The sequence below is a fragment of the Bos mutus genome, chromosome 8 (assembly GCF_027580195.1).
Source record: "Bos mutus isolate GX-2022 chromosome 8, NWIPB_WYAK_1.1, whole genome shotgun sequence".
NCBI lineage: Eukaryota > Metazoa > Chordata > Mammalia > Artiodactyla > Bovidae > Bos > Bos mutus.
Window position 1 is genome coordinate 101299354 of NC_091624.1, and position 20588 is coordinate 101319941.

At 43.2% G+C, this 20588-nt stretch overlaps 1 non-coding gene across 1 annotated transcript; it reads left to right on the top strand.

The window, feature by feature from the left end:
• Positions 1–1370: 1370 nt before the first annotated feature.
• LOC102271915 (metallothionein-1A) lies at positions 1371–1692 on the top strand. Its single transcript, XR_001351600.2, has one exon. It is a non-coding gene; the product is annotated as a metallothionein-1A (transcript).
• Positions 1693–20588: the final 18896 nt, after the last annotated feature.

Genomic DNA, 20588 nt, shown 5'->3' on the forward strand with positions numbered 1-20588 from the left:
GCCAGTGCCTTCTCCAAGCATATACACTACCATATGTATATAGACAGCCAATGGAAATTTGTCCATTTGCAATGGAAATGACTCAGGGAACTCAAACTGGAGCTCAAACTCAACAACCTAGAGGGGTGTGAAAGGGTGGGAGGTGGGATGGAGGTTCAAGAAGGAAGGGACATATGTATACCTATGGCTGATTCATCCTGATGTATGACAAAAATCAAACCAACATTGTAAAGAAATTATCCTTCAATGAAAAATAAATTTTTTTAAAAGAGCTGCTTTTTAGCCCACATCCCTGGAAAAAGAACTCACACCCCTTCCCAATGATTGGACTTTACACTAGTAAGAAATAAGCATCTATTTTTAAAAAAAGATGATGAGAAACTAGAAGCTGCGTATGCTGCACTTGCTGTTTAGTCGCTGAGTTGTGTCAAACTCTTTGCAACCCCATGGACTGTAGCCCACCAGGCTCCTCTGTCTATGGGATTTTCCTGGCAAGAATACTGGAGTGGGTTGACGTTTCCTTCTCCAGGGCATCTTCCAGACCGAGGGATTGAACCCGCATCTCCCAAGCATTTCCGGCATTGCAGGCAGATTATTTACTGCTGAGCCACTTAAGGAAATCTATAAATGAATCCATATATATTTGCCTAAAAGGACACGCATAAGAAAGTTGATTGTATGGAATAGAAGGAAAAGTCCCCCCAAATGAAAAAAAGCCATGCCCATCTGTAGAATGAATAAATTGTGTGATACTCAGACAATGTGACACCATATGGCACTTAAAAATGGAAGCACCAGAGCTACATCTATCAACCTTGAATAAATCCCAGAAACAGTTTTGAGCAAGAGAACCAAGAAGCAGTGGGACATTTACAACAAGATACCATTTATATAAACTTTTCAAATGGCCAAAACAACACTTTATAATTTTTATGAATACATAGCATATGTGGAAAATACATAAAAACATGAATGAAAATGATAAAGGCTAAATTCATGAGTATGATCCCCTCTGGGGAGAGAGGGAGGGAAAGGAAAAGATCCAAGAAGGATAGACAGCAGGCTTCCGTTTCATCTGTGATATGTACTTTCTTTTAGAGAATTCTTCAGCAAAGATAGCTTAATATTAAGATTTGATCAAGTGGATAATAGGCTTGTGGGTTTTCATTATATTCCTCTTTATTCATTGTTTGAAACAATACAGTTGCTCTTTGATTTGAGTGGGAAGAAGCAAGTTTATTTTTCCAAGTGGAGACAGTAAGATAGAGCAGTGAGGAAATCAGGAAATCTAGGTTGGAAGAACTAGGCCTGTAGGGAAGAGGCAATGGATACAGAGACGCCTCCCACCGGACCAGTGGATCTGCTTGCCACTTGTTCTGGACCTAGGACCTCGCTTTTCCTCCAAATGGACCTGAACTGCTCCTGCCCCACTGGCGGCTCCTGCAGCTGTGCTGGCTCCGGCACCCGCAAGACCTGCAGATGTCCCTCCTGCAAGAAGAGCTGCTGCTCCTGCTGCCCTGTGGGCTCTGCCACATGTGCCCAGGGCTGTGTCTGCAAAGGGGCCTCGGACAAGTGTAGCTGCTGCGCCTGATGTCGGGGAGAACCTGCCCTAGTTGTCAATAGAGCAACCATGACAAATTTATATATATTATTTTTTCATACAATCTGACCTGCTGCTACATTACCTTTTTCTATGAGACATTTCTAGTAAAGTTGTTGACTTAAAAAAAAAAAAAAGAAATGGATGCAAAATCTTTTCAGGACCTCCTCCAAGAAAGCTTTTCCTGCTTCCCAGGTAAAGAATCCACCTGCCAATGGAGGAGATGAAAGAGACCTGGGTTCAATCCCTGGATCAGGAAGATCCCCTGGAGAAGGAGATGGCAACCCACTCCAGTATTCTTGCCTGGAGAATCCCAAGAACAGAGGAGCCTGGTAGACTACAGTCCACCAGGTCACAGAGAGTCGGACACAACTGAGCATGCACACACCCATGATCCCACTTCCAGTTCTGGGCTCCTGTAATGCCCTGCATATTCACCTATCATTACATTTAGCATAGTCCAAGGAAATGGTCTGTTATCAGTATTCCTAACATCATCCCATTATTTTATATTTGTAATACATATTTTTCAGATATTTATGTAGAGAGATATATAGATTATAGATCCAGCTGATACATAAAGATGGTTGTCTCAGAGTGGATAGGATCAGGTGATTTCTACATTACTATATACTTTGGTAAATACTTATGTATTTGGCTGCATCAGGTCTTAGATGCAGTGCACAGGCTTCTTTGTAGCTGAGGCACACAGACTGAGTGGTTGTAGAACACGGGGTTAGTTACCCCATGGCATGTAGGATTTTAGTTCCCTGACCAGGGACTGAACCCTTGTCCCCTGTGTTGAAGGCGGATTCTTAACCCCTGGTCCACCAGGGAAGTCCCTATTATATACTTTCTAAAAATGTATTCATTTTCAACTGGAGGATAATTGCTTTACAACTTTGTGTTGGTTTCTGCGATACATCCATATGAATGAGCTGTAGATAGACATATGAGCTTCCGTCTTGAATCTCCCTCCCCACCCCACCCCTCTAGGTCATCACAGAGCACCAGGCTAAGCCCCCTGAACTATACAGCAGCTTCCCACTAGCTAGCTATTTCACAGATGGTAGTGTATATATATTGGAGAAGGAAATGGCAACCCACTCCAGTGTTCTTGCCTGGAGAATCCCAGGGATGGGGGCGCCTGGTGGGCTGCCGTCTATGGGGTCGCACAGAGTCGGACACGACTGAAGCGACTTAGCAGCAGCAGCGTATATATGTCAGTGCTCCTCTCAGTCTGTCCCACCCGCTCCCTCCCCCACTGTGTCCCTAAGTCTCTTCTCTATATCTGAGTCTCTATTCCTGCCCTGCAGACAGGTTCATCTGTACCATTTTTCTAAAAAAAAAAATATATATATATATGTGTGTGTGTGTGTGTGTTAATACACAATATTTGTTTTTCTCTTCCTTACTTCACTCTGTATAACAGGGTTCACTAGAACTGACTCAGATTCATTCCTATTATATAATATTAATATCACTTCTGTGTCTATCTGACTAACCCAGAATGAAACCTCTTTGAAGACAGCCATCACATCTCATGCCGGTTACTTCCCTCTCTGAGGAAGTCCTGCCCTAGCTCACAGAGGACAATTGGAATTTGCAGAATGAATGGCTCTTCAAAGGAAAAGCTGAGGTTGTGAGGAAGAAGGTGACATCAGGCGGAAGACAGGGACCAAGAACCGGTATCCTCACTAGGCTTTGCTGCACTGGGACTCAAACATGCTCTACGATGGGAAAGAGAACTGTGATGCGTTGAAAGATGTAAGACAAAACAAAATAAAAACTGATGGCCCAGTGGGTCACGTAACTTTTCACAGAACCACAGAGCCTTATTATAGGTATAATCTTTTTCTTTTACTTTTAACCTTATTTACTTTTTATTATCACAGCTTGACACAGAAAATACATTTATTCAATTTTTGTTCCTGCTGGGAAGACCATTAAGTTTTTAGCTTTCTCTTGTAAAGAGATCTAGTTATGACAGTATGAGAAAGGAATGAGGTCGAGGAAACACGTCCGTGGTCTCTGGATTTCCAAGCATTCCAGATACAGAGCAAGTTACATAGGAATTAAATGGTTTCGATTGCTCGAATCTGCTATTATCAGATATGTCGCTAATACAGTTTGGCCTGGAGAGAATCCCTTCTCTTTGCCTTTTCTTTATCCCTTTGATTATGTAAATGTGGCCAGACACATTACAGCCATAATAGAAACCATCTCCCATCTATTTGCTTCTCTTCCTCAGCCGTCAATAACCTCAGATTTCCCCATCCTGAAGAACCCTTTGCTCACCCCTTCCAGCTCGCCCTTGAAACAGCGCCCTCTAGCGGAGTCTTTGCTCTCTCATCTTCACTCCTTCTCTGACTTAATTCATTCCATCTAGTTTCTGCGTTCAACATCACTGATGATCTTATAGGTGTGACCTTAAAGACATCTTGTTCTAATGTTCACCTAATGCCAGAATCCTTCTAATGCTATCCCTGATCAACTTCCAATCACTGAGGACATCAACCTGTCTCAGGTGAAGTCATCTTATCTTTGGATAGTTTTGTTGCAATTTTTTTTGTTATTGTAATATCTGGCAACCTAACTCCAGTTTCTACTCCTTGGGGCCCTAAATGAAAGATAACCTTCCTCAGAGTCTTCGTTATGGTCCCAAATGGAACTTGGTCCATCATGTAAGTCCCTGTGCCGCACACTGAGGACAGTCAAGGACCACAGGGCTAAGAATGAGGAGCCTGGACCGGGATGCAAGCACACATCTAGAGGAGACAGGGATGGGGCCTTTCACCCAGACAGCTGAGAAACTCCCAAGAGACCGTCCCTCCACCTTGACTTAGCTTTCTACTCCCTACCAAAGCTGCAGATTCCTGAGGCTAAAGGAGCGATGACAAATAAATGAGGAACTGAGTAGGATTGCGCTAACCTGGTTCTCTGATGATTACCATTCCTTGAGTTTCCAGGTTCTGTTCTAGGTGCTTCTATTTAATCCTCACTATGGGGTAATCCTACTTACGTGGTGGTGGTGGTTTTAGTTGCTGGGTCGGGTCCAACTCTTGTGACTCCATGGACTGAAGCCCGCCAGGCTGCTCTGTCCAGAGGATTTCCCAGGCAAGAATACTGGAGTGGGGTGCCATTTCCTTCTCCAAATCCTACCTATGAGGTAGGTCGATTATCTTTTCAGAAGGGATGAGAAGACACAGAGAGACAGGTTACGGGATTTGGCCAAGGCTGTAGAGCCAGAATTTGAGGCTCTAGCCTCAGAGCCTGTGCGCTGAACCCCTTTGCACACTCAGGCACAGAACACCTAACACACAGCCTGCATGGCAGCCCAACGCTGGAATGAGGGACACTAGGACTCTACCTGACTGCCAGAGAGTGGCAGGACAAGGAATCCAAGTCAGGGACACTAGACACTTGGCAGAGCCAGGCTTGTTTGCAGAAAGCAACAAACACCAAGTCACAGCACCTGGGCCCTGGCATGAGGCCAAGGCCACTTCCAAAATGAGAAGAACTCTGTCTACACTCTGAACAGTGTGTAAGACTGCATCTGTGCTATGGCTATGTGAGGCATAGTGTGTGTGTGTGTGTGTGTGAGATCGAAATAAATGTTTGTTGTCCAACTCTTTGCAACTCTGTGGACTATAGCCCACCAGGCTCCTCTGTCCATAGGATTTCCCAGACAAGAATACTAGAGTAGGTTGCCATTTCCTTCTCCAGGGGATCTCCCTGACTTGGGGATCGAACCTGCATCTTTTAAATTGGCAGGCAGATTCTTTACCACTGAGCCACCTGAGACGCCTGGAGTAAAGGTTAGAGCTGCTTTAGACACAACTCGAATGATAAAACCTAATTAGAGAAACATTGACTTGTGAATTGGCAGCTAAAGTTTCTGTACCTTGAGCCAACAGTCTCTGTCACCACTGACAACAAACACTGGAGACCCAGGTGAGAGGCAGGAGCTCTTCCCTTGTTACCCTGAACCCCACAGTCTGCTCACTGAAGCTGCCTTTAGACACAACTATTTCATTCTTCAATTCCTTGGCCCAGGTCTTTGTCAGTTTGGGGAACCAATGAGTTTTAGAAGCCCAAGTAAATTTAACTCTCAATTCACAGTTCCAAAGTAGTGAGCATGGGCCGGACAAGTGACCACACAGACCTATACTTCATCCCTGTTGCTCTGCGGGAACAAATTTGGTCTTGAGTCGAGTGTGCCAGGAGAAAGCCAGAGTGAGTCACCGTTTCATTTTCTTCCGTAAGCAGCATGGTTCCTCTCACTTCTACAAGACACCCAGAGTGAGAGACGGCTGTTGCTGTGCTGAGTGACTTAGCTCTTGAGATGTTGCTGGGCCTTGGTTGAGTGACTTTCAGGGAAGCAGCTCCAAGAAAGAGTTTCAGGGAGAGCTTTGCTTTGCTGTTCAGCAAACAAGACTTTGCTGTTCAGATATGATCGTATCTTGGGAATTCAGAGAGCAGTTCAGTAGAGGGGAGAATTCTCATTTCAGGCAGTGGTAACCTTTCACTGTGGCATGTCCCTGAAGATGATATCAGAAAGAGAAAGAAGCAACAGAGAAAAAAAAAAAGATTTAATTTTTCCTGTGGCTTCCCAGGTGGCTCAGTGGTAAAAGAATCTGCCTGCCCATGCAGGAAAGACAAAAGATGCAGGTTTAATCCCTGAGTTGGGAAGATCTCCTGGAGGAAGAAATGGCAACCCACTCCAGTATTCTTGCCTGGAAAATCCTATGGACAGAGGAGCCTGGTGGGCTACAGTCCATGGGGTTGCAAAGATTCAGATATGACTGAACATGCATGCACGCACGCCACACACACACACACACACACACACACACACACACACACTTCCCTCTACTGAACAGCTCTCTGAATTCCCAAGATACGATCATATCTGAACAGCAAAGCAAAGCTCTCCCTGAAACTCTTTCTTGGAGCTGCTTCCCTGAAAGTCACTCAACCAAGGCCCAGCAACATCTCAAGAGCTAAGTCACTCAGCACAGCAACAGCCGTCTCTCACTCTGGGTGTCTTGTAGAAGTGAGAGGAACCATGCTGCTTACGGAAGAAAATGAAACGGTGACTCACTCTGGCTTTCTCCTGGCACACTCGACTCAAGACCAAATTTGTTCCCGCAGAGCAACAGGGATGAAGTATTCATCAGCTTGAATGTGAGCAACCATTTCAACAGAGAGATTTCCAAGCCATTGAATCTAAAGAGTAGCCTGGGGTCCCCAACCAGGAGGCATCAGGTAACATTCGGAGAAAGACAAAATAGCAAGAGAAAGAGCTACACATATGATAAAAAGGACGAAAAGGAGAAAACACCCAAGAAAGTAAGACATAGTGTGGCCAGCAAAAGCAAAAGGCTCGGAGGAGAAGTAAGGGGAGAAGACAGACATTTACATGAATCCACATAAAGAAATACAATAGGTCCCTAACCTATGAACCTTCGAGTTGAGGACTTTCAAAGATGCGAATGCACATTCACGTCTGATCATGTAAGTTAGTTCACATGTCTGGTGTACACTATCCACATGCTGTGAGGCAACTAAGCCTGTGTGCCACCCTCCTGAGGCCTGAGCACACACCTAGAGCCTGTGCCCCACAAGAGAAGGCACCCAAATGAGAAGTCCTTGCATCGCAGAAACTGCGTGAAGTAGCCCTTGCTTACTTCAATTAGAGAAAGCTCACATGTAGCAACAAAGACCCAGGGCAGCACCCCCTCAAAGCGGTTAATTAATTTTTAAAAGTAAATTTTAAAAATGTATATGTTCTTTCCCGGCAGCTCAGCTGCTAAAGAATCCGTCTGCAATGCAGGAAACCCTGGTTCAATCCCTGGGTGGGGAAGATCACCTGGAGAAGGGATAGGCTGCCCACTCCAGTATTCTTGGGCTTCTCTGGTGGCTCAGTAGATAGAAAATCTGCCTGGAATGCAGGAGACCTGGGCTCAGTCCCTGGGTTGGGAAGATCCCCCTGGAGGAGGGCATAGCAACCCCCTCTAATATTCTTGCTTGGAGAATCCCCATGGACAGAGGGATCCATGCAGACTGCAGTCCATGGGGTCGCAACAAGTCAGACGTGACTGACTAAGCACACATGTTCTTTCCACTGAAAAAAAGAAAAGAAATAAGGGGAGAAGAAAAATGCAGGTAAGGCCTGGAAAGAAAGAAACAGACGTAGTAAGAGTCAGCCAGAAATAGACACACAGAGGTAAATGCAAAAACACACACACACACACACACACACACACACACTAGAGTTTAAACAACCACTGGCAGAGGTCCTTTGTCTTAAAATAACCCAAAACAATCTGTCAAAACCCTTGCTGGCAAGTATATCATTGAGACGAACATTTTTAAGGAAGACAGCAGATGAAAATCCACAGATTCACAGTATAATTTCATCCTGCTTGTGTAAGGAGGCCATTCCCAGTGGAAAAGCCTGAACAGAGAGCCCTGGGGCTCACACAGCCAACAGAATCTTGCACAAGTATTTCCGCCCTTGAGGAAGAACTGGTGATCAGCCACAGTTAACAGCGGACCATTCTGCTTCAAGGTAACATCCTACGTTTTTTCCCACCCACCCTCTTCCCTTAGTATCCAGTGAGCATGTACACAGCTTCCTCTAGAATGTTCCAATGAGCACCAGCCGGGGTAGAGATCTGGGTGGGAATGTGGAACACACGCAAGGCTTGAGGGGTATTTTCCCTCAATGATTATCAGGTTTTTTCCTCATGTCTTTTGGAACATTTTATTTTCTGCATCTAAGCTCTATACCACTGATAAATACAGAAGGCTCTTACTGTAACCTGGTTCATGTGTGCTAAGGCGGTTTCAGTTGTATCCAACTCTTTGCAACACCATGGACTGTAGCCCACCAGGCTCCTCTGTCTACAGGATTCTCCAGGCCAGAATACTGCAGTGGGCTGCCATTTCTTCCTCCAGGGGATCTTCACAACTCAGGGATAGAACCCCTGTCTCTTCTGTCTCCTGTTTTGGCAGACAGGTTCTTTACCACTAGTGCCACCCGGGAAGCCCTATTACCTGGTTACTAACCTCAGTTTTTTTCCTGGCTTCACCATACCTAAAGCTGTGACTGGTTTCTATTAATATTGGGTTGGCCAAGAAGTTCATTCAGGTAAAGTGAAGTGAAAGTCGCTCAGTTGTGTCCAACTCTTTGTGACCCCGTAAACTATACAGTCCATGGAATTCTCTAGACTAGAATACTGGAGTGGGCAGCCTTTCCCTTCTCCAGGGGATCTTCCCAACCTAAGGATCGAACCCAGATCTCTTGGCATTCCAGGCAGATTCTTTACCAGCTGAGCCGCAAGGGAGGATGAAGAATACTGAAGTGGGTAGTCTATCCCTTCTCCAGCAGATCTTCCTGCCCCAGGAATCGAACCGGGGTCTCCTGCATTGCAGGTGGATTCTTTACCAACTGAGCTACCAGGGAAGCCCTGATATCAATGAGATAAGATCATATGGAAAATCTGAAGAAACTTTTTGTTCAGCTTGATAATTATATCCATGCTCTGGAAAATACTCAACAGTCATGGTGAGGGGTGGGGGCTTCCCTGGTGGCTCAATGGTAAAGAATCCACCTGCCAGTACAGGAGAGTCAGGTTCTATCTCTGGGTCGGGAAGATCCCCTGGAGAAGGAAATGTCAACCCATTCCAGTATTCTTGCCTGCGAAATCCCATGGACAGAGGAGCCTGGCGGGCTATAGTCCATGGGGTTGCAAAAAGTCAGACACAACTGAGCATGCACACACACCAGTCATCAGAATGTATTCATATACATTGGGTAAAGGATGCTCACAGAAACATTTTGAGGAAGATAGGGTCAAATGTGATTTTCTCTATTTTGTGAAAGGAAGCCCAGAAGAAACTCATGGAGGAGACTTGTTCAAGGTCTCAGAACCCAGCCAAGGCAGAGACAAGACACGAATTTAGGTCCCCCACCCAGTACCCGTCTCTTCCCACTATATCTCCTTGGCTGTATCCTTGGAGTGGCAGAGCTTTTGTTCTCACACATTTCCCCCCCTTTTGCTTCAGATCTTTTTTATTGTTGTTGTTAATGTACTTTTATTGAAATATAATTGCTGTACACAATCTTTGTTGTTTTTAATTAAAATATTACAATACTCGAATCCCTACCTACATCCCATCATCCTTTCTCCCTCTCCAGAGATAACCACTCTCCTTAACTCAGAATTTGTCATTTCCACAAATATTTGATAGTTTCCATTACTAGAATTTCTAGACTATATACACACACAAATAAATTCCTTAGTGGTTTAGATGGTAGAGAATCTACCTGCAATGCAGAAGACCTGGGTTCAATCCCTAGGTTGGGAAGATCCTTTGGATAAAGGAATGGCAAATCCACTCCAGTATTCTTGCCTGGACAGAGGAGCCTGGCGGGCTACAGTCCATAGGTTCACAAAGAGTTGGACATGAAGAGCGACTAATACATCCTGTTCTGTAGATTTCAAACTCATTTCTATTATTCCACAACTCACTTTTTTATATTTTAATTTTTATTTAAAAAATTTTAATTATAAAAATATGATAGCACATTTATAGGAGACTTGGAAAATACAGAACAAAATTACATATGTTTCCACTATATATTAAAATTGTTTTAAGTAGATAAAAGATTTTTAGTTGGAGTTTCAAGATCAAACTCTCAGAAATTAATAGAATGAATGTAGAAAGAAGAGGAAGAATATAGTAGAACTGAAAAGCATTATGAACCAATTTGATATAATTAAGATTTACACAACTTGAGTCGGACGTGAATGAGTCAGACACGACTGAGCAATTTCACTTTCCCTTTCATGCATTGGAGAAGGAAATGGCAACCCACTCCAATGTTCTTGCCTGGAGAATCCCAGGGACGGGGGAGCCTGGTGGGCTGCCATCTCTGGGGTCGCACAGAGTTGGACACGACTGAAGTGACTTAGTAGCAGCAGCAGCACACAACAGTAGGATACAAATTCTACTCAAGTTCCCATAGACTATAAACTGGGAGACACTGGGACATATCCAGAAACATAAGATCAGCTGCAGAAACCTCATGGTCTAAAGGTATTGAAATCCATACCTTGCTTTTTTCATTCCATAATCATTTTTTAGCTTTGTCCATATATGAGCCCTACTTCATTCATTTAAGCTGCTATTAGTATCCCAAAACTCATCCCTTTTCAACAGCCAAAAGCCATGCTGAAAGTCCAATGTTTCCCTTCTTTCCACCCTTAGAACTGGGCATCAGAATATGGAGCCAGATGGGCTCAGTGACTTCTCCTGGGCTTCCAGTGGGCTCATCCCCTGCTATGTTACAGCCTTTACTAATTTCCACTGGGGCTTATCCCAAGTGATTGGATTAATGAGACTGTTGATATCATCATTTCACTGCCATCTTCGTAATTAGTTCTCAGTGGAAATTGTTATAGTCATGATCCTTCTCAGTAGGAAGAAGTCAAGACCAAATTCTGGGAATAGAGCTTTTCGAAACTATGTGAAGCAGGAAATTTGAAATGGAACCTGACTCATTCCTAGTTGAGAAGACCACTGAAACTAGTAAATAAAACTAAAGTAAAAGTTGTGGTTTGGGAATGTTGGGAAAGCATGTGTATGTAGAGATGCCATTTTCTAAAAAATGTTCTGATGAAATAATTAAACCAAACAGTCATTATCTGAACACTCATTTGGGGGGGAAACCCTAGAACTTCTATGGCATAGCAATGGAATAAAATGGCTCTTTTCTTGAAATAGATGCTCATGGTCCGTGCTTCCCTTTACTGCTGCAGTCAGCATTACTGATAGCTATTTACAAGCCCATCCCGCCATTGCAAATTTCATGATGGTGAGACCCATTGCTCCCCGGAGCCTGGCATCTGGAGTTCCAGTTGTCAAATGAATTGGTTCGTAAACACAGAAAAGTAGCACCAGTGAAATCCTATTGGCATATAAAAATCTCCTAGAGGATGTCCATGGGGAAAAGAATCACACCAAGCCACCAAAATGGCTACAGAGCGAGCTCAAATATTGCAGCTACAAGAGGAAGGGGCAGAAGCGCATCCATGGAGTGATGAAGCCAAGTTCACTCACTCAGCAAACACCAGCCGAGTGCAGGGCCTGAGGAGAACAGAAATGGTCTAAAGGGAAGGAAGGAAATAGTTACTGAACATCGACTTTCTAAGCTTATTTGTTAGATACAATATTGATTGCACAGAAAAGCAAGTACCATCTCTATCTACTTACAAAGTCTCAGAGAGGCTGCCTTACATAACCAGTACCATTTAGCTCATCAGTAGTAAACCCAGGTGACTTCCCTGGTGGTCCTGCTGGTTAAGAATATGCTTTCCAGTGCAGGGGACACAGGCTCAATCCCTGGTTGGGGACTAAGATTCCACATGCCACAGGGCAACTGAGCCTATGTGCTGCAAGGAAGACCCAGTGCATCCAAACTGGAAATAAAAAGGTAGCAAACCCAGGATGCAAGCTTATTTTCATCTCATCTGAAAGCCAATGGACTTTCCTTAGAAACATGGCATCTCCCCAAGGCGAGGAATGGTTCCTGACTCTGAGGATCTTATGCTCCAATAAGGGAGATTATTTTGGCTTAAAAACAAAAGACTACTTAGAAAATAAACACAGAGATTGAGATTTCAGCATTCCTTACATTCAGTTATAGTAATACAATCAGTTAATGTTAGCCTATTACATTTTGCCTCCGACTATTTTTTCCATATTTTCTAGAAAAACACCATGTCAATGTTCTCATTTCTTCTGTTTCCTCTGCCTAGGATACCTTGTTTACTAACCACACTCGACCACGTGGCTTGAAGGTTTGTCATGGACAGGCTCACTTTTGGAGCACCCAGAATCTGAAACCCTGTCCAACATTTGGGGAATTCCCAACCTGATTGATTTTAGTGAGAGGCAGAGCCCACCTCCCACTACAGAGGCCAAGAATGTCAGCTGCGCACCTTCTGCCTCGCTTGCAGCTAGAACACAGCCCAAGCTCTGCCAATCGGCACAATCACCCAAGACTTGGAAAGACAAGCACGGGAGCAAAGAAGCAAGGGTCACAGATCATTCTGTCTGGAAGTTTAATAAGATTGAGGCACTAGGGTGAAACTGAGCAGAACTCCGTGAGGCTTCTGGGCATGGAAGCCTTTGTGTCCCCCATTTCTTATTTTTAGGGAACAGACCCCAGCCTCCATGACCTTCCCTGAGTTCCAAAGGGCAGATTCCAGCAGCTACTAATCATGGAAGAGAAGGAACACAGAGACAAGGGAGAAGCCGCCAAGAAACAATAGTACAGCCTTGGGCAGGGTCCTGGTTCTACCTGCCTACCAAAACCCCCAATAAATGGAAGATGCTAACATTCTTCATAACAGAGAAGCCCACCTGAGGCCAGATTAAAGGAACCAGAGAAGCTCATCATGAGATGAACTGAGACCAGGTTAAAGGATGCAGGCCCCGCACACAGTCTAATCCTATCAGCACCCCACAATTGAACCATTGCCATACAACTCCTGCTGTGTCCCCCTTTGCCTGAAGTTTCTACTTCACTGGAAACTCACTCTCTGAGATTCAATTCAGCACCAGTGCACAGAGGCCAAGTTTTAAGCACCAATAGTAGCTTAAACAATAAAGGCTTTAATTGTATCATATTTTTAAAAAAAAATCATGGGATCCAGTCCCATCATTTCATGGCAAATAGATGGGGAAAATGGAAACAGTGACAGACTTTATTTGGAGGGGGGGCTCCAAAATCACTGCTGATAGTGAATGCAGCCATGAAATTAAAAGACGCTTGCTCCTTGGAAGAAAAGTTATGACAAACCTAGACAGTATTAAAAAGCAGAGACATCACTTTGCTGACAAAGCTCTGTATAGTCAAAGCTATGGTTTTTCCAGTAGTCATGTACAGATGTGAGAGTTTTACCATGAAGAAGACAGAGCACCAAAGAACTGATGCTTTCAAACTGTGGTGCTAGAGGAGACTTTTTTTTTTTAGTTGTGCTGGGTCTTTGTCGCTGTGTGTGGGCTTTCTCTAGTTGCGACGAGCAGGGGCTACTCTCTAATTGTGGTGCGTGGGCTTCTCATTCTGGTGGCTTCTCTTGTGGAGCACAGGGTCCAGTGTGTGCCACTTTCAGTAGCTGTGGCACTCAGGCTTAGTTGCCCCTCACATGTGGAATCTTCCCAGACCAGGGATCAAGCCCAGGTCCCCTACATTGGCAGGTGGATTCTTAACCACTAGACCACCAGGGAAGTCCTGGAGTCCTGAGAGTCTCTTGGACAGCAAGGAGATCAAACCAGTCAATCCTAAAAGAAATCAACACTGAATATTCATTGGAAGGACTGATGCTGAAGCTAAAACTCTAATACTTTGGCCACTTGATGTGAAGAGCCAACTCATTGGAAAAGCCCCTGATGCTGGGGAAGACTGAAGGCAGGAGGGGAAGGGGGCCACAGAGGACGAGATGGTTGGATGGCATCATGGACTCAATGGACATGAGTTTGAGCAAACTCCAGGAGATAGTGAAGGACAGGGAAGCCTGGCGTGCTGCAGTCCATGGGTTCACAAAGACTCTGACACATCTGAGCTACTGAACAACAACATTAAAAAAAGAAGTCTGGAAATCAGAATTTCAGGGTTGGTATAGAAGTCCAATGAGGCTTGAAAGCCCAGGAGCCTTCTTCATGTTCTTCCCTACCATCCTTATTCATCACCTCATTGTTATAAGGTAGCTATTGCTAAGCATCTTGTCTGCATTAAGGTAAGGAGAGGGAAGAGATAGTATCCATCATTCATTCTTTTTATTATAAAAGCAAAACATTGCTCTGATAAAGCAAGACTCACCCTCAAGCAATGAATCCATCGTGACTCATTACTTGCAGTTGGACAATCCCTCCCACTCCCACACCTCCAACAAAACTCGAGTTCTTTTAGCTAGAAAGAAAAGGCCAAAGGAAAGTGGGTTGAACGTTTATCAAAGATCCAGCTGTGTGTGCCAGAGTCACTCCATGAGTCCAGCCAATGTCTCCATATCTGACCAGTCACAGTTGAGTTCAAAGTCCAGGATCTCAGACCCAAATGTGACTTCTCAAGGTCTGGTGACCTGGAAGCTTTGAAACCACACTGTTTAATTCACTCAGTAGAATTCGCCCAGTAAACAGTGACCGGGAAGGCAGAGAATAAGTGAATCAGCATCATCCAGAAAAGAGGAGAACGGGACACAAAGCAGGCACCAGTCCTAACAGCTGCCGTTTTCCACTGAATGGGGTCGATACTCGGGTTGGCCAAAGAGTGAGCTCCTTGGTGGGTTAATCCAGAGGCCCCAGGCTCTGCTTTTGGAATGCTCCTCTTTGTCCGCTGGCCTCTGTGATCCCTTCTCCTGGTGTCTGAGAGAAACTTCCAGGCCTGCTGTCTTCACAGCCTCCTCTAAGGGGGGCCTTGCAGAAGATAGCCTTCTGGGGCGGGGGGCGGTACATGGCTTTCACAGTCTTTTTAAAATTGACGCAAGTAGTTTTTACTATGAGTAAGAGTACTGTGTACATTCTGTGCAAGTCTTTCTATGGATATCAGAGACCATTTTTCACTTGAGAGACTGGAAAAGATCAAAAACTTTGATAAAAGGCTGCATTGGCAAGCCAGCGCAGGCAGGCACTTTCATATATATGCTGACAGGAGCATAAACTGCAGCTCCTTCCATGGAGGGCAATTTGACTAAATATATTACTCATATGTACATATGAGTAATTGTGTGATATATATAGCTAGCTATCTATATACATTTGGCTATATACATACACATTACTCATGCAATATCTTTTGACTAATTTCACTTCTAGGAATTGATCATACCAATGAATTCACATAAATAAAATTATATTTCTCCAAGATTATTCACTGCAGCTGTGTTTCTAAAGCACAGGATTAAAAACCACCTCAATGACAATCAATAAACGACAGTTAAAGAAAGCATGGTACACCCATATGACGACATCCTATACAACTGTTAAAAAAAAGAAGGAAAGAATGAAAAAGCTCTTACTTTAGGTCTCTTAGAAACAAGGTTGAATTTTAAAAACAGGTGCAGAACAGTGTGTACAGGACACTAAATTTCTTCTGTGTCAGAATGAAAGGAAAGTGACAGATCTCCGGGAGGACACATAAGAAACAGATAACAAAAGTTCCCTCCAGGGTTTGGGTGGTTCTGAGCACGGGTGGGAGTAAGATTTTTTACTGTGTTTCCATTCTTTTGTATTTGGGCTATATGAACGTGATAGCTATTTAAATTTTTTAGATTGAAGTCTAGCTGATTTACAAGGTGGTGTTAGCTTCAGGTATACAGCAAAGTGATTCAAAAGAATATTTATATATTCTGTTTCAGATTCTTTTCCCATATAGGTTATTACAAGAAACTGAATATAGTTCCCTGTGATATACAATAAATCCCCGGGAGAAGGAAATGGCAACCCACTCCGGTATTCTTGCCTAGGAAATCCCATGGACAGAGGAGGCTGGAGGGCTATAGTCCATGGGGTCACAAAACAGTCAGACACAGCTAGTGACTAAACAAGAATACAGTAAATCTTAGTAGTTTATTTTCTATATAATGGATTGTATCTGTTAATCCCAAACCCCTCATCTCTCTCTCTCTGCTATCCCCGCTTTGGTAAACATAAATTTGTTTTCTGTGTATGTGAATCTATTTCTATTCTGTAAATAATCCATTTGTATAATTTTTTAAGATTCCACATATAATTGATATCATATGATACTTGTTTTTCTCCGACTTACTTCACTTAGTATGATAATCTCTAGGTACATCCATGTTGCTGCTGATGGCATTATTTCATTCTTTTTTATGTTAATATTCCATTGTATATTCCACATCTTTATCCATTCATCTGTTGACAGACAGGTCGTTTCCATGTCTTGGCTATTGTAAATAGTGGTGTGACAAACGTTGGGCTGCATGCATGTTTTCCAATTAGAGTTTTTGTCTTTTCTGGATATAAACCCAGGAGTAAAACTTCAGTTTACTTCAGTTACTCAGTCATGTCTGACTCTTTGCAACCTCATGGACTGCAGCACACCAGACTTCCCTGTCCATCATCAACTCCTGGAGCTTGCTCAAACTCACGTCCATCGAGTCAGTGATGCCATCCAACCATTTCATCCTCTGTCGTCCCCTTCTCTTCCTGCCATCAATCTTTCCCAGTATGGGGGTCTTTTCCAATGAGTCAGTTCCTCATATCAGGTGGCCAAAGTATTGGAGTTTCAGCTTCAGCATCAATCCTTCCAATGAATATTCAGGACTGATTTCCTTTAGGATGGACTAGTTGGATCTCCTTACTGTCCGAGGGACTCTCAAGAGTCTTCTCCAACACCACAGTTCAAAAACATCAATTATTTGGTGCTCAGTCTTCTTTATAGTCCAACTCTCACATCCATACATGACTACTGGAAAAACCATAGCTTTGACTAAATGGACCTTTGTTGGCAAAGTAATGTCTCTGCTTTTTAATATGCTATCTAAGTTGGTCATAGCTTTTCTTCCAAGGAGCAAGCGTCTTTTAATTTCAAGGCTGCAGTCACCATCTGCAGTGATTCTGGAGTCCCCCAAATAAAGTCTGTCACTGTTTCCATTGTTTCCCCATCTATTTGCCATGAAGTGATGGGACCAGATGCCATGATCTTCATTTTTTGAATGTTGAGTTTTAAGCCAGCTTTTTCACTCTCCTCTTTTACTTTCATCAAGAGGCTCTTCAGTTTCTCTTCACTTTCTGCCATAAGGGTGGTGTCATCTGCATATCTGAGGTTATTGATATTTCACCTGGCAATCTTGATTCCAGCTTGTGCTTCATCCAGCCCAGCATTTCACATGATGTAACCTGCATATATACATCAGAGTATGTTGGAGCCGGGTGACAACATACAGCCTTGACATGCTCCTTTCCCAATTTGGAACCAATCTGTTGTTCCATGTCTGATTCTAACTGTTGCTTCTTGACCTGAATGCAGATTTCTCAGGAGGCAGGTAAGGTGGTCTGGTATTCCCATCTCTTGAAGAACTTTCCACAGTTTGTTGTGATCCACACAATCAAAGATAAAATTGAAAAAGCTAATATTGAAAATCTTAAATTAAAAATTTGATAGGCCAAAGTTTATAGCAGCATTATTTACAACTGCTAAAAGATGGAAATTACCCAAATGTCTGAATGAATGATCTAACAAAATGTGGTCTGTCCACACAATGGGGTATTATATAGCCTTAAAAAGGAAAGAAATTCTCCACATGCTACAACATGGATGAACCTTGAGACATTATGATGAGTATAATAAGCTGGTCAGAAAAGGGTAAGTCCTGCATGATTCCACTTACATGAGGGACCTAGAGTAGTCATATTCATAGGCAGAAAGTAGAGTTGGGGTTACCAGAGACTGGAAGGAAGGGGAAAAAGGGGTTGTTTTTACAAGCACATAATTTCAGCTGGGGAAGATGAACATTTCCAGAGATGGATGGTGGTGATGGTTACACAACAGTGTGAATGCACTTAATGCCATTGAATGGCACACTTTAAAATAGTTGAAACCGCATATATAACTGAATCATTTTTCTTTACACCTGAAACTTAAATAGTATTGTAAATCAACTATAATCCAATAAAATGTTTTAAAATAAATAAATTTCTAAAAGGTCAAAGTAGCTGTATTTATGTTATAAATATTTTACCATAACAAAAAATTTTTAAACTTGGTAGCCCATATGAAAAGCCATTGAAGAATTATATACTTTAAAAGGATAAATTATATCTCAATAAAAAAATTTGTTTAAAGCCTGGAGGCTTCCAATTTCTTTGCTTCTGATCATGTAAGTGTAAGTTCACAATCAAAGATCTTGCTTAAACAGAAACTATAGCCTGAAAAATCATACCTTTTACATAAAGCCTCCTATGTTCTTCCCATCGCCCTAGTCCAGGGCTTCTCAAACTGTGGTCCCTGGTCCACCAGCAGCAGCAGCAACCGGGAACTTGTTAGAAACGTCCATTATCAGGCCCCACTCCAGACCAACCGAATCTAAAACTCTGGGTGCGGGGCCCAGCAGTTTAGGTTTTAACCAACCCTGCAGGTGATGCTGACGCTTGAGAAGCATGTCCCTAGCATGACCTATGACTGACGATGCCTGGGATACAGAGCCTTGTATTGATGAAGACATGCGCTGGACTGCTCTTAATTGAAGCCAAGAACTAACAAGGGCTTAAGCAGATAGTTTATATCTCTCCCACATAAGACAGCAAGGAGATCAAACCATTCAATCCTAAAGGAAATCAACCCTGACTATTCACTGAAAGGACTGAAGCTAAAGGTCCGATACTTTGGCCACCTAATGCAAACAGCCCACTCACTGGAAAAAACCCTGATGCTGAGAAAGATTGAGGGCAGGAGGAGAAGGGGGCGACAGAGGATGAGATGGTTGGAGGGCATCACCGACTCCATGGACATGAGTTTGAGCAGACTCTGGGAGACAGTGAAGGACAGGGAAGCCTGGCGTGCTGCAGTCCATAGGGTTGCAGAGTCAGATTCGACTTAGCCACTAAACAACAGCAACAGGTTAAGACAAGTTCAGAGGTGTGGTGTGGTAGTTCTGCTGTGCTCACTGGAGATCTGAGCCCTGCCATTCTGCTATAACACACTTGGCTTTTATTTTTCTATTTTTTAATTGAGATATATTGATGTACACTGTAATTTACAGGTGAACAACATAGCAATTCAATTTTTAAAGGTTATACTCCTTTTATAGTAATAAAATATTGGCTATGTTCTCTGTGCTACTTAAAGACGCTTCCAAAGAGCAAACGTCTTTTAATTTCATGGCTGCAATCACCATCTGCAGTGATTTTGGAGCCCCAAAAAATAAAGTCTGACACTGTTTACCCTGTTTCCCCATCTATTTCCCATGAAGTGATGGGACCAGATGCCATGATCTTCGTTTCCTGAATGGATGTTAGTTTTCTGTGGAAAATTCTGAAAGAGATGGGAATACCAGACCACCTGACCTGCCTCTTGAGAAAACCTATATGTAGGTCAGGAAGCAACAGTTAGAACTGGACATGGAACAACAGACTTGTTCTAAATAGGAAAAGGAGTACATCAAGGCTGTATATTGTCACTCTGCTTATTTAACTTATATGCAGAGTACATCATGAGAAACGCTGGGATAGAAGAAGCACAAGCTGGAATCAAGATTGCCAGAAGAAATATCAATAACCTCAGATACGCAGATGACACCAGCCTTATGGCAGAAAGTGAAGAGGAACTAAAAAGCCTCTTGATGAAAGTGAAAGAGGAGAGTGAAAAAGTTGGCTTAAAGCTCAACATTCAGAACTGCCATGCGACCCAGAAATCCCACTGCTGGGCATACACACTGAGGAAACCAGAATTGAAAGAGACACGTGTACCCCAATGTTCACTGAAGCACTGTTTCCAATAGCCAGGACATGGAAGCAACCTAGATGTCCATCAGCAGACAAATGGATAAGAAAGCGGTGGTACATATACACAATGGAGTATTACTCAGCCATTAAAAAGAATGCATTTGAATCAGTTCTAATGAGGTGAATGAAACTGGAGCCTATTATACAGAGTGAAGTAAGTCAGAAGGAAAAACACCAATACAGTATACTAACGCATATATATGGAATTTATAAAGATGGTAATGATGACCCTATATGCGAGACAGCAAGAGACACAGATGTAAAGAACAGTCTTTTGGACTCTGTGGGAGAAGGCGAGGGTGGGATGATTTGTGAGAATAGCATTGAAACATGTATATTATCATATGTGAAACCGATCACCAGCCAAGGTTCAATACATGAGACAGGGTGCTCAGGGCTGGTGCACTGGGATGATCCTGAGGGATGAGAGAGGGGTTCAGGATGGGGA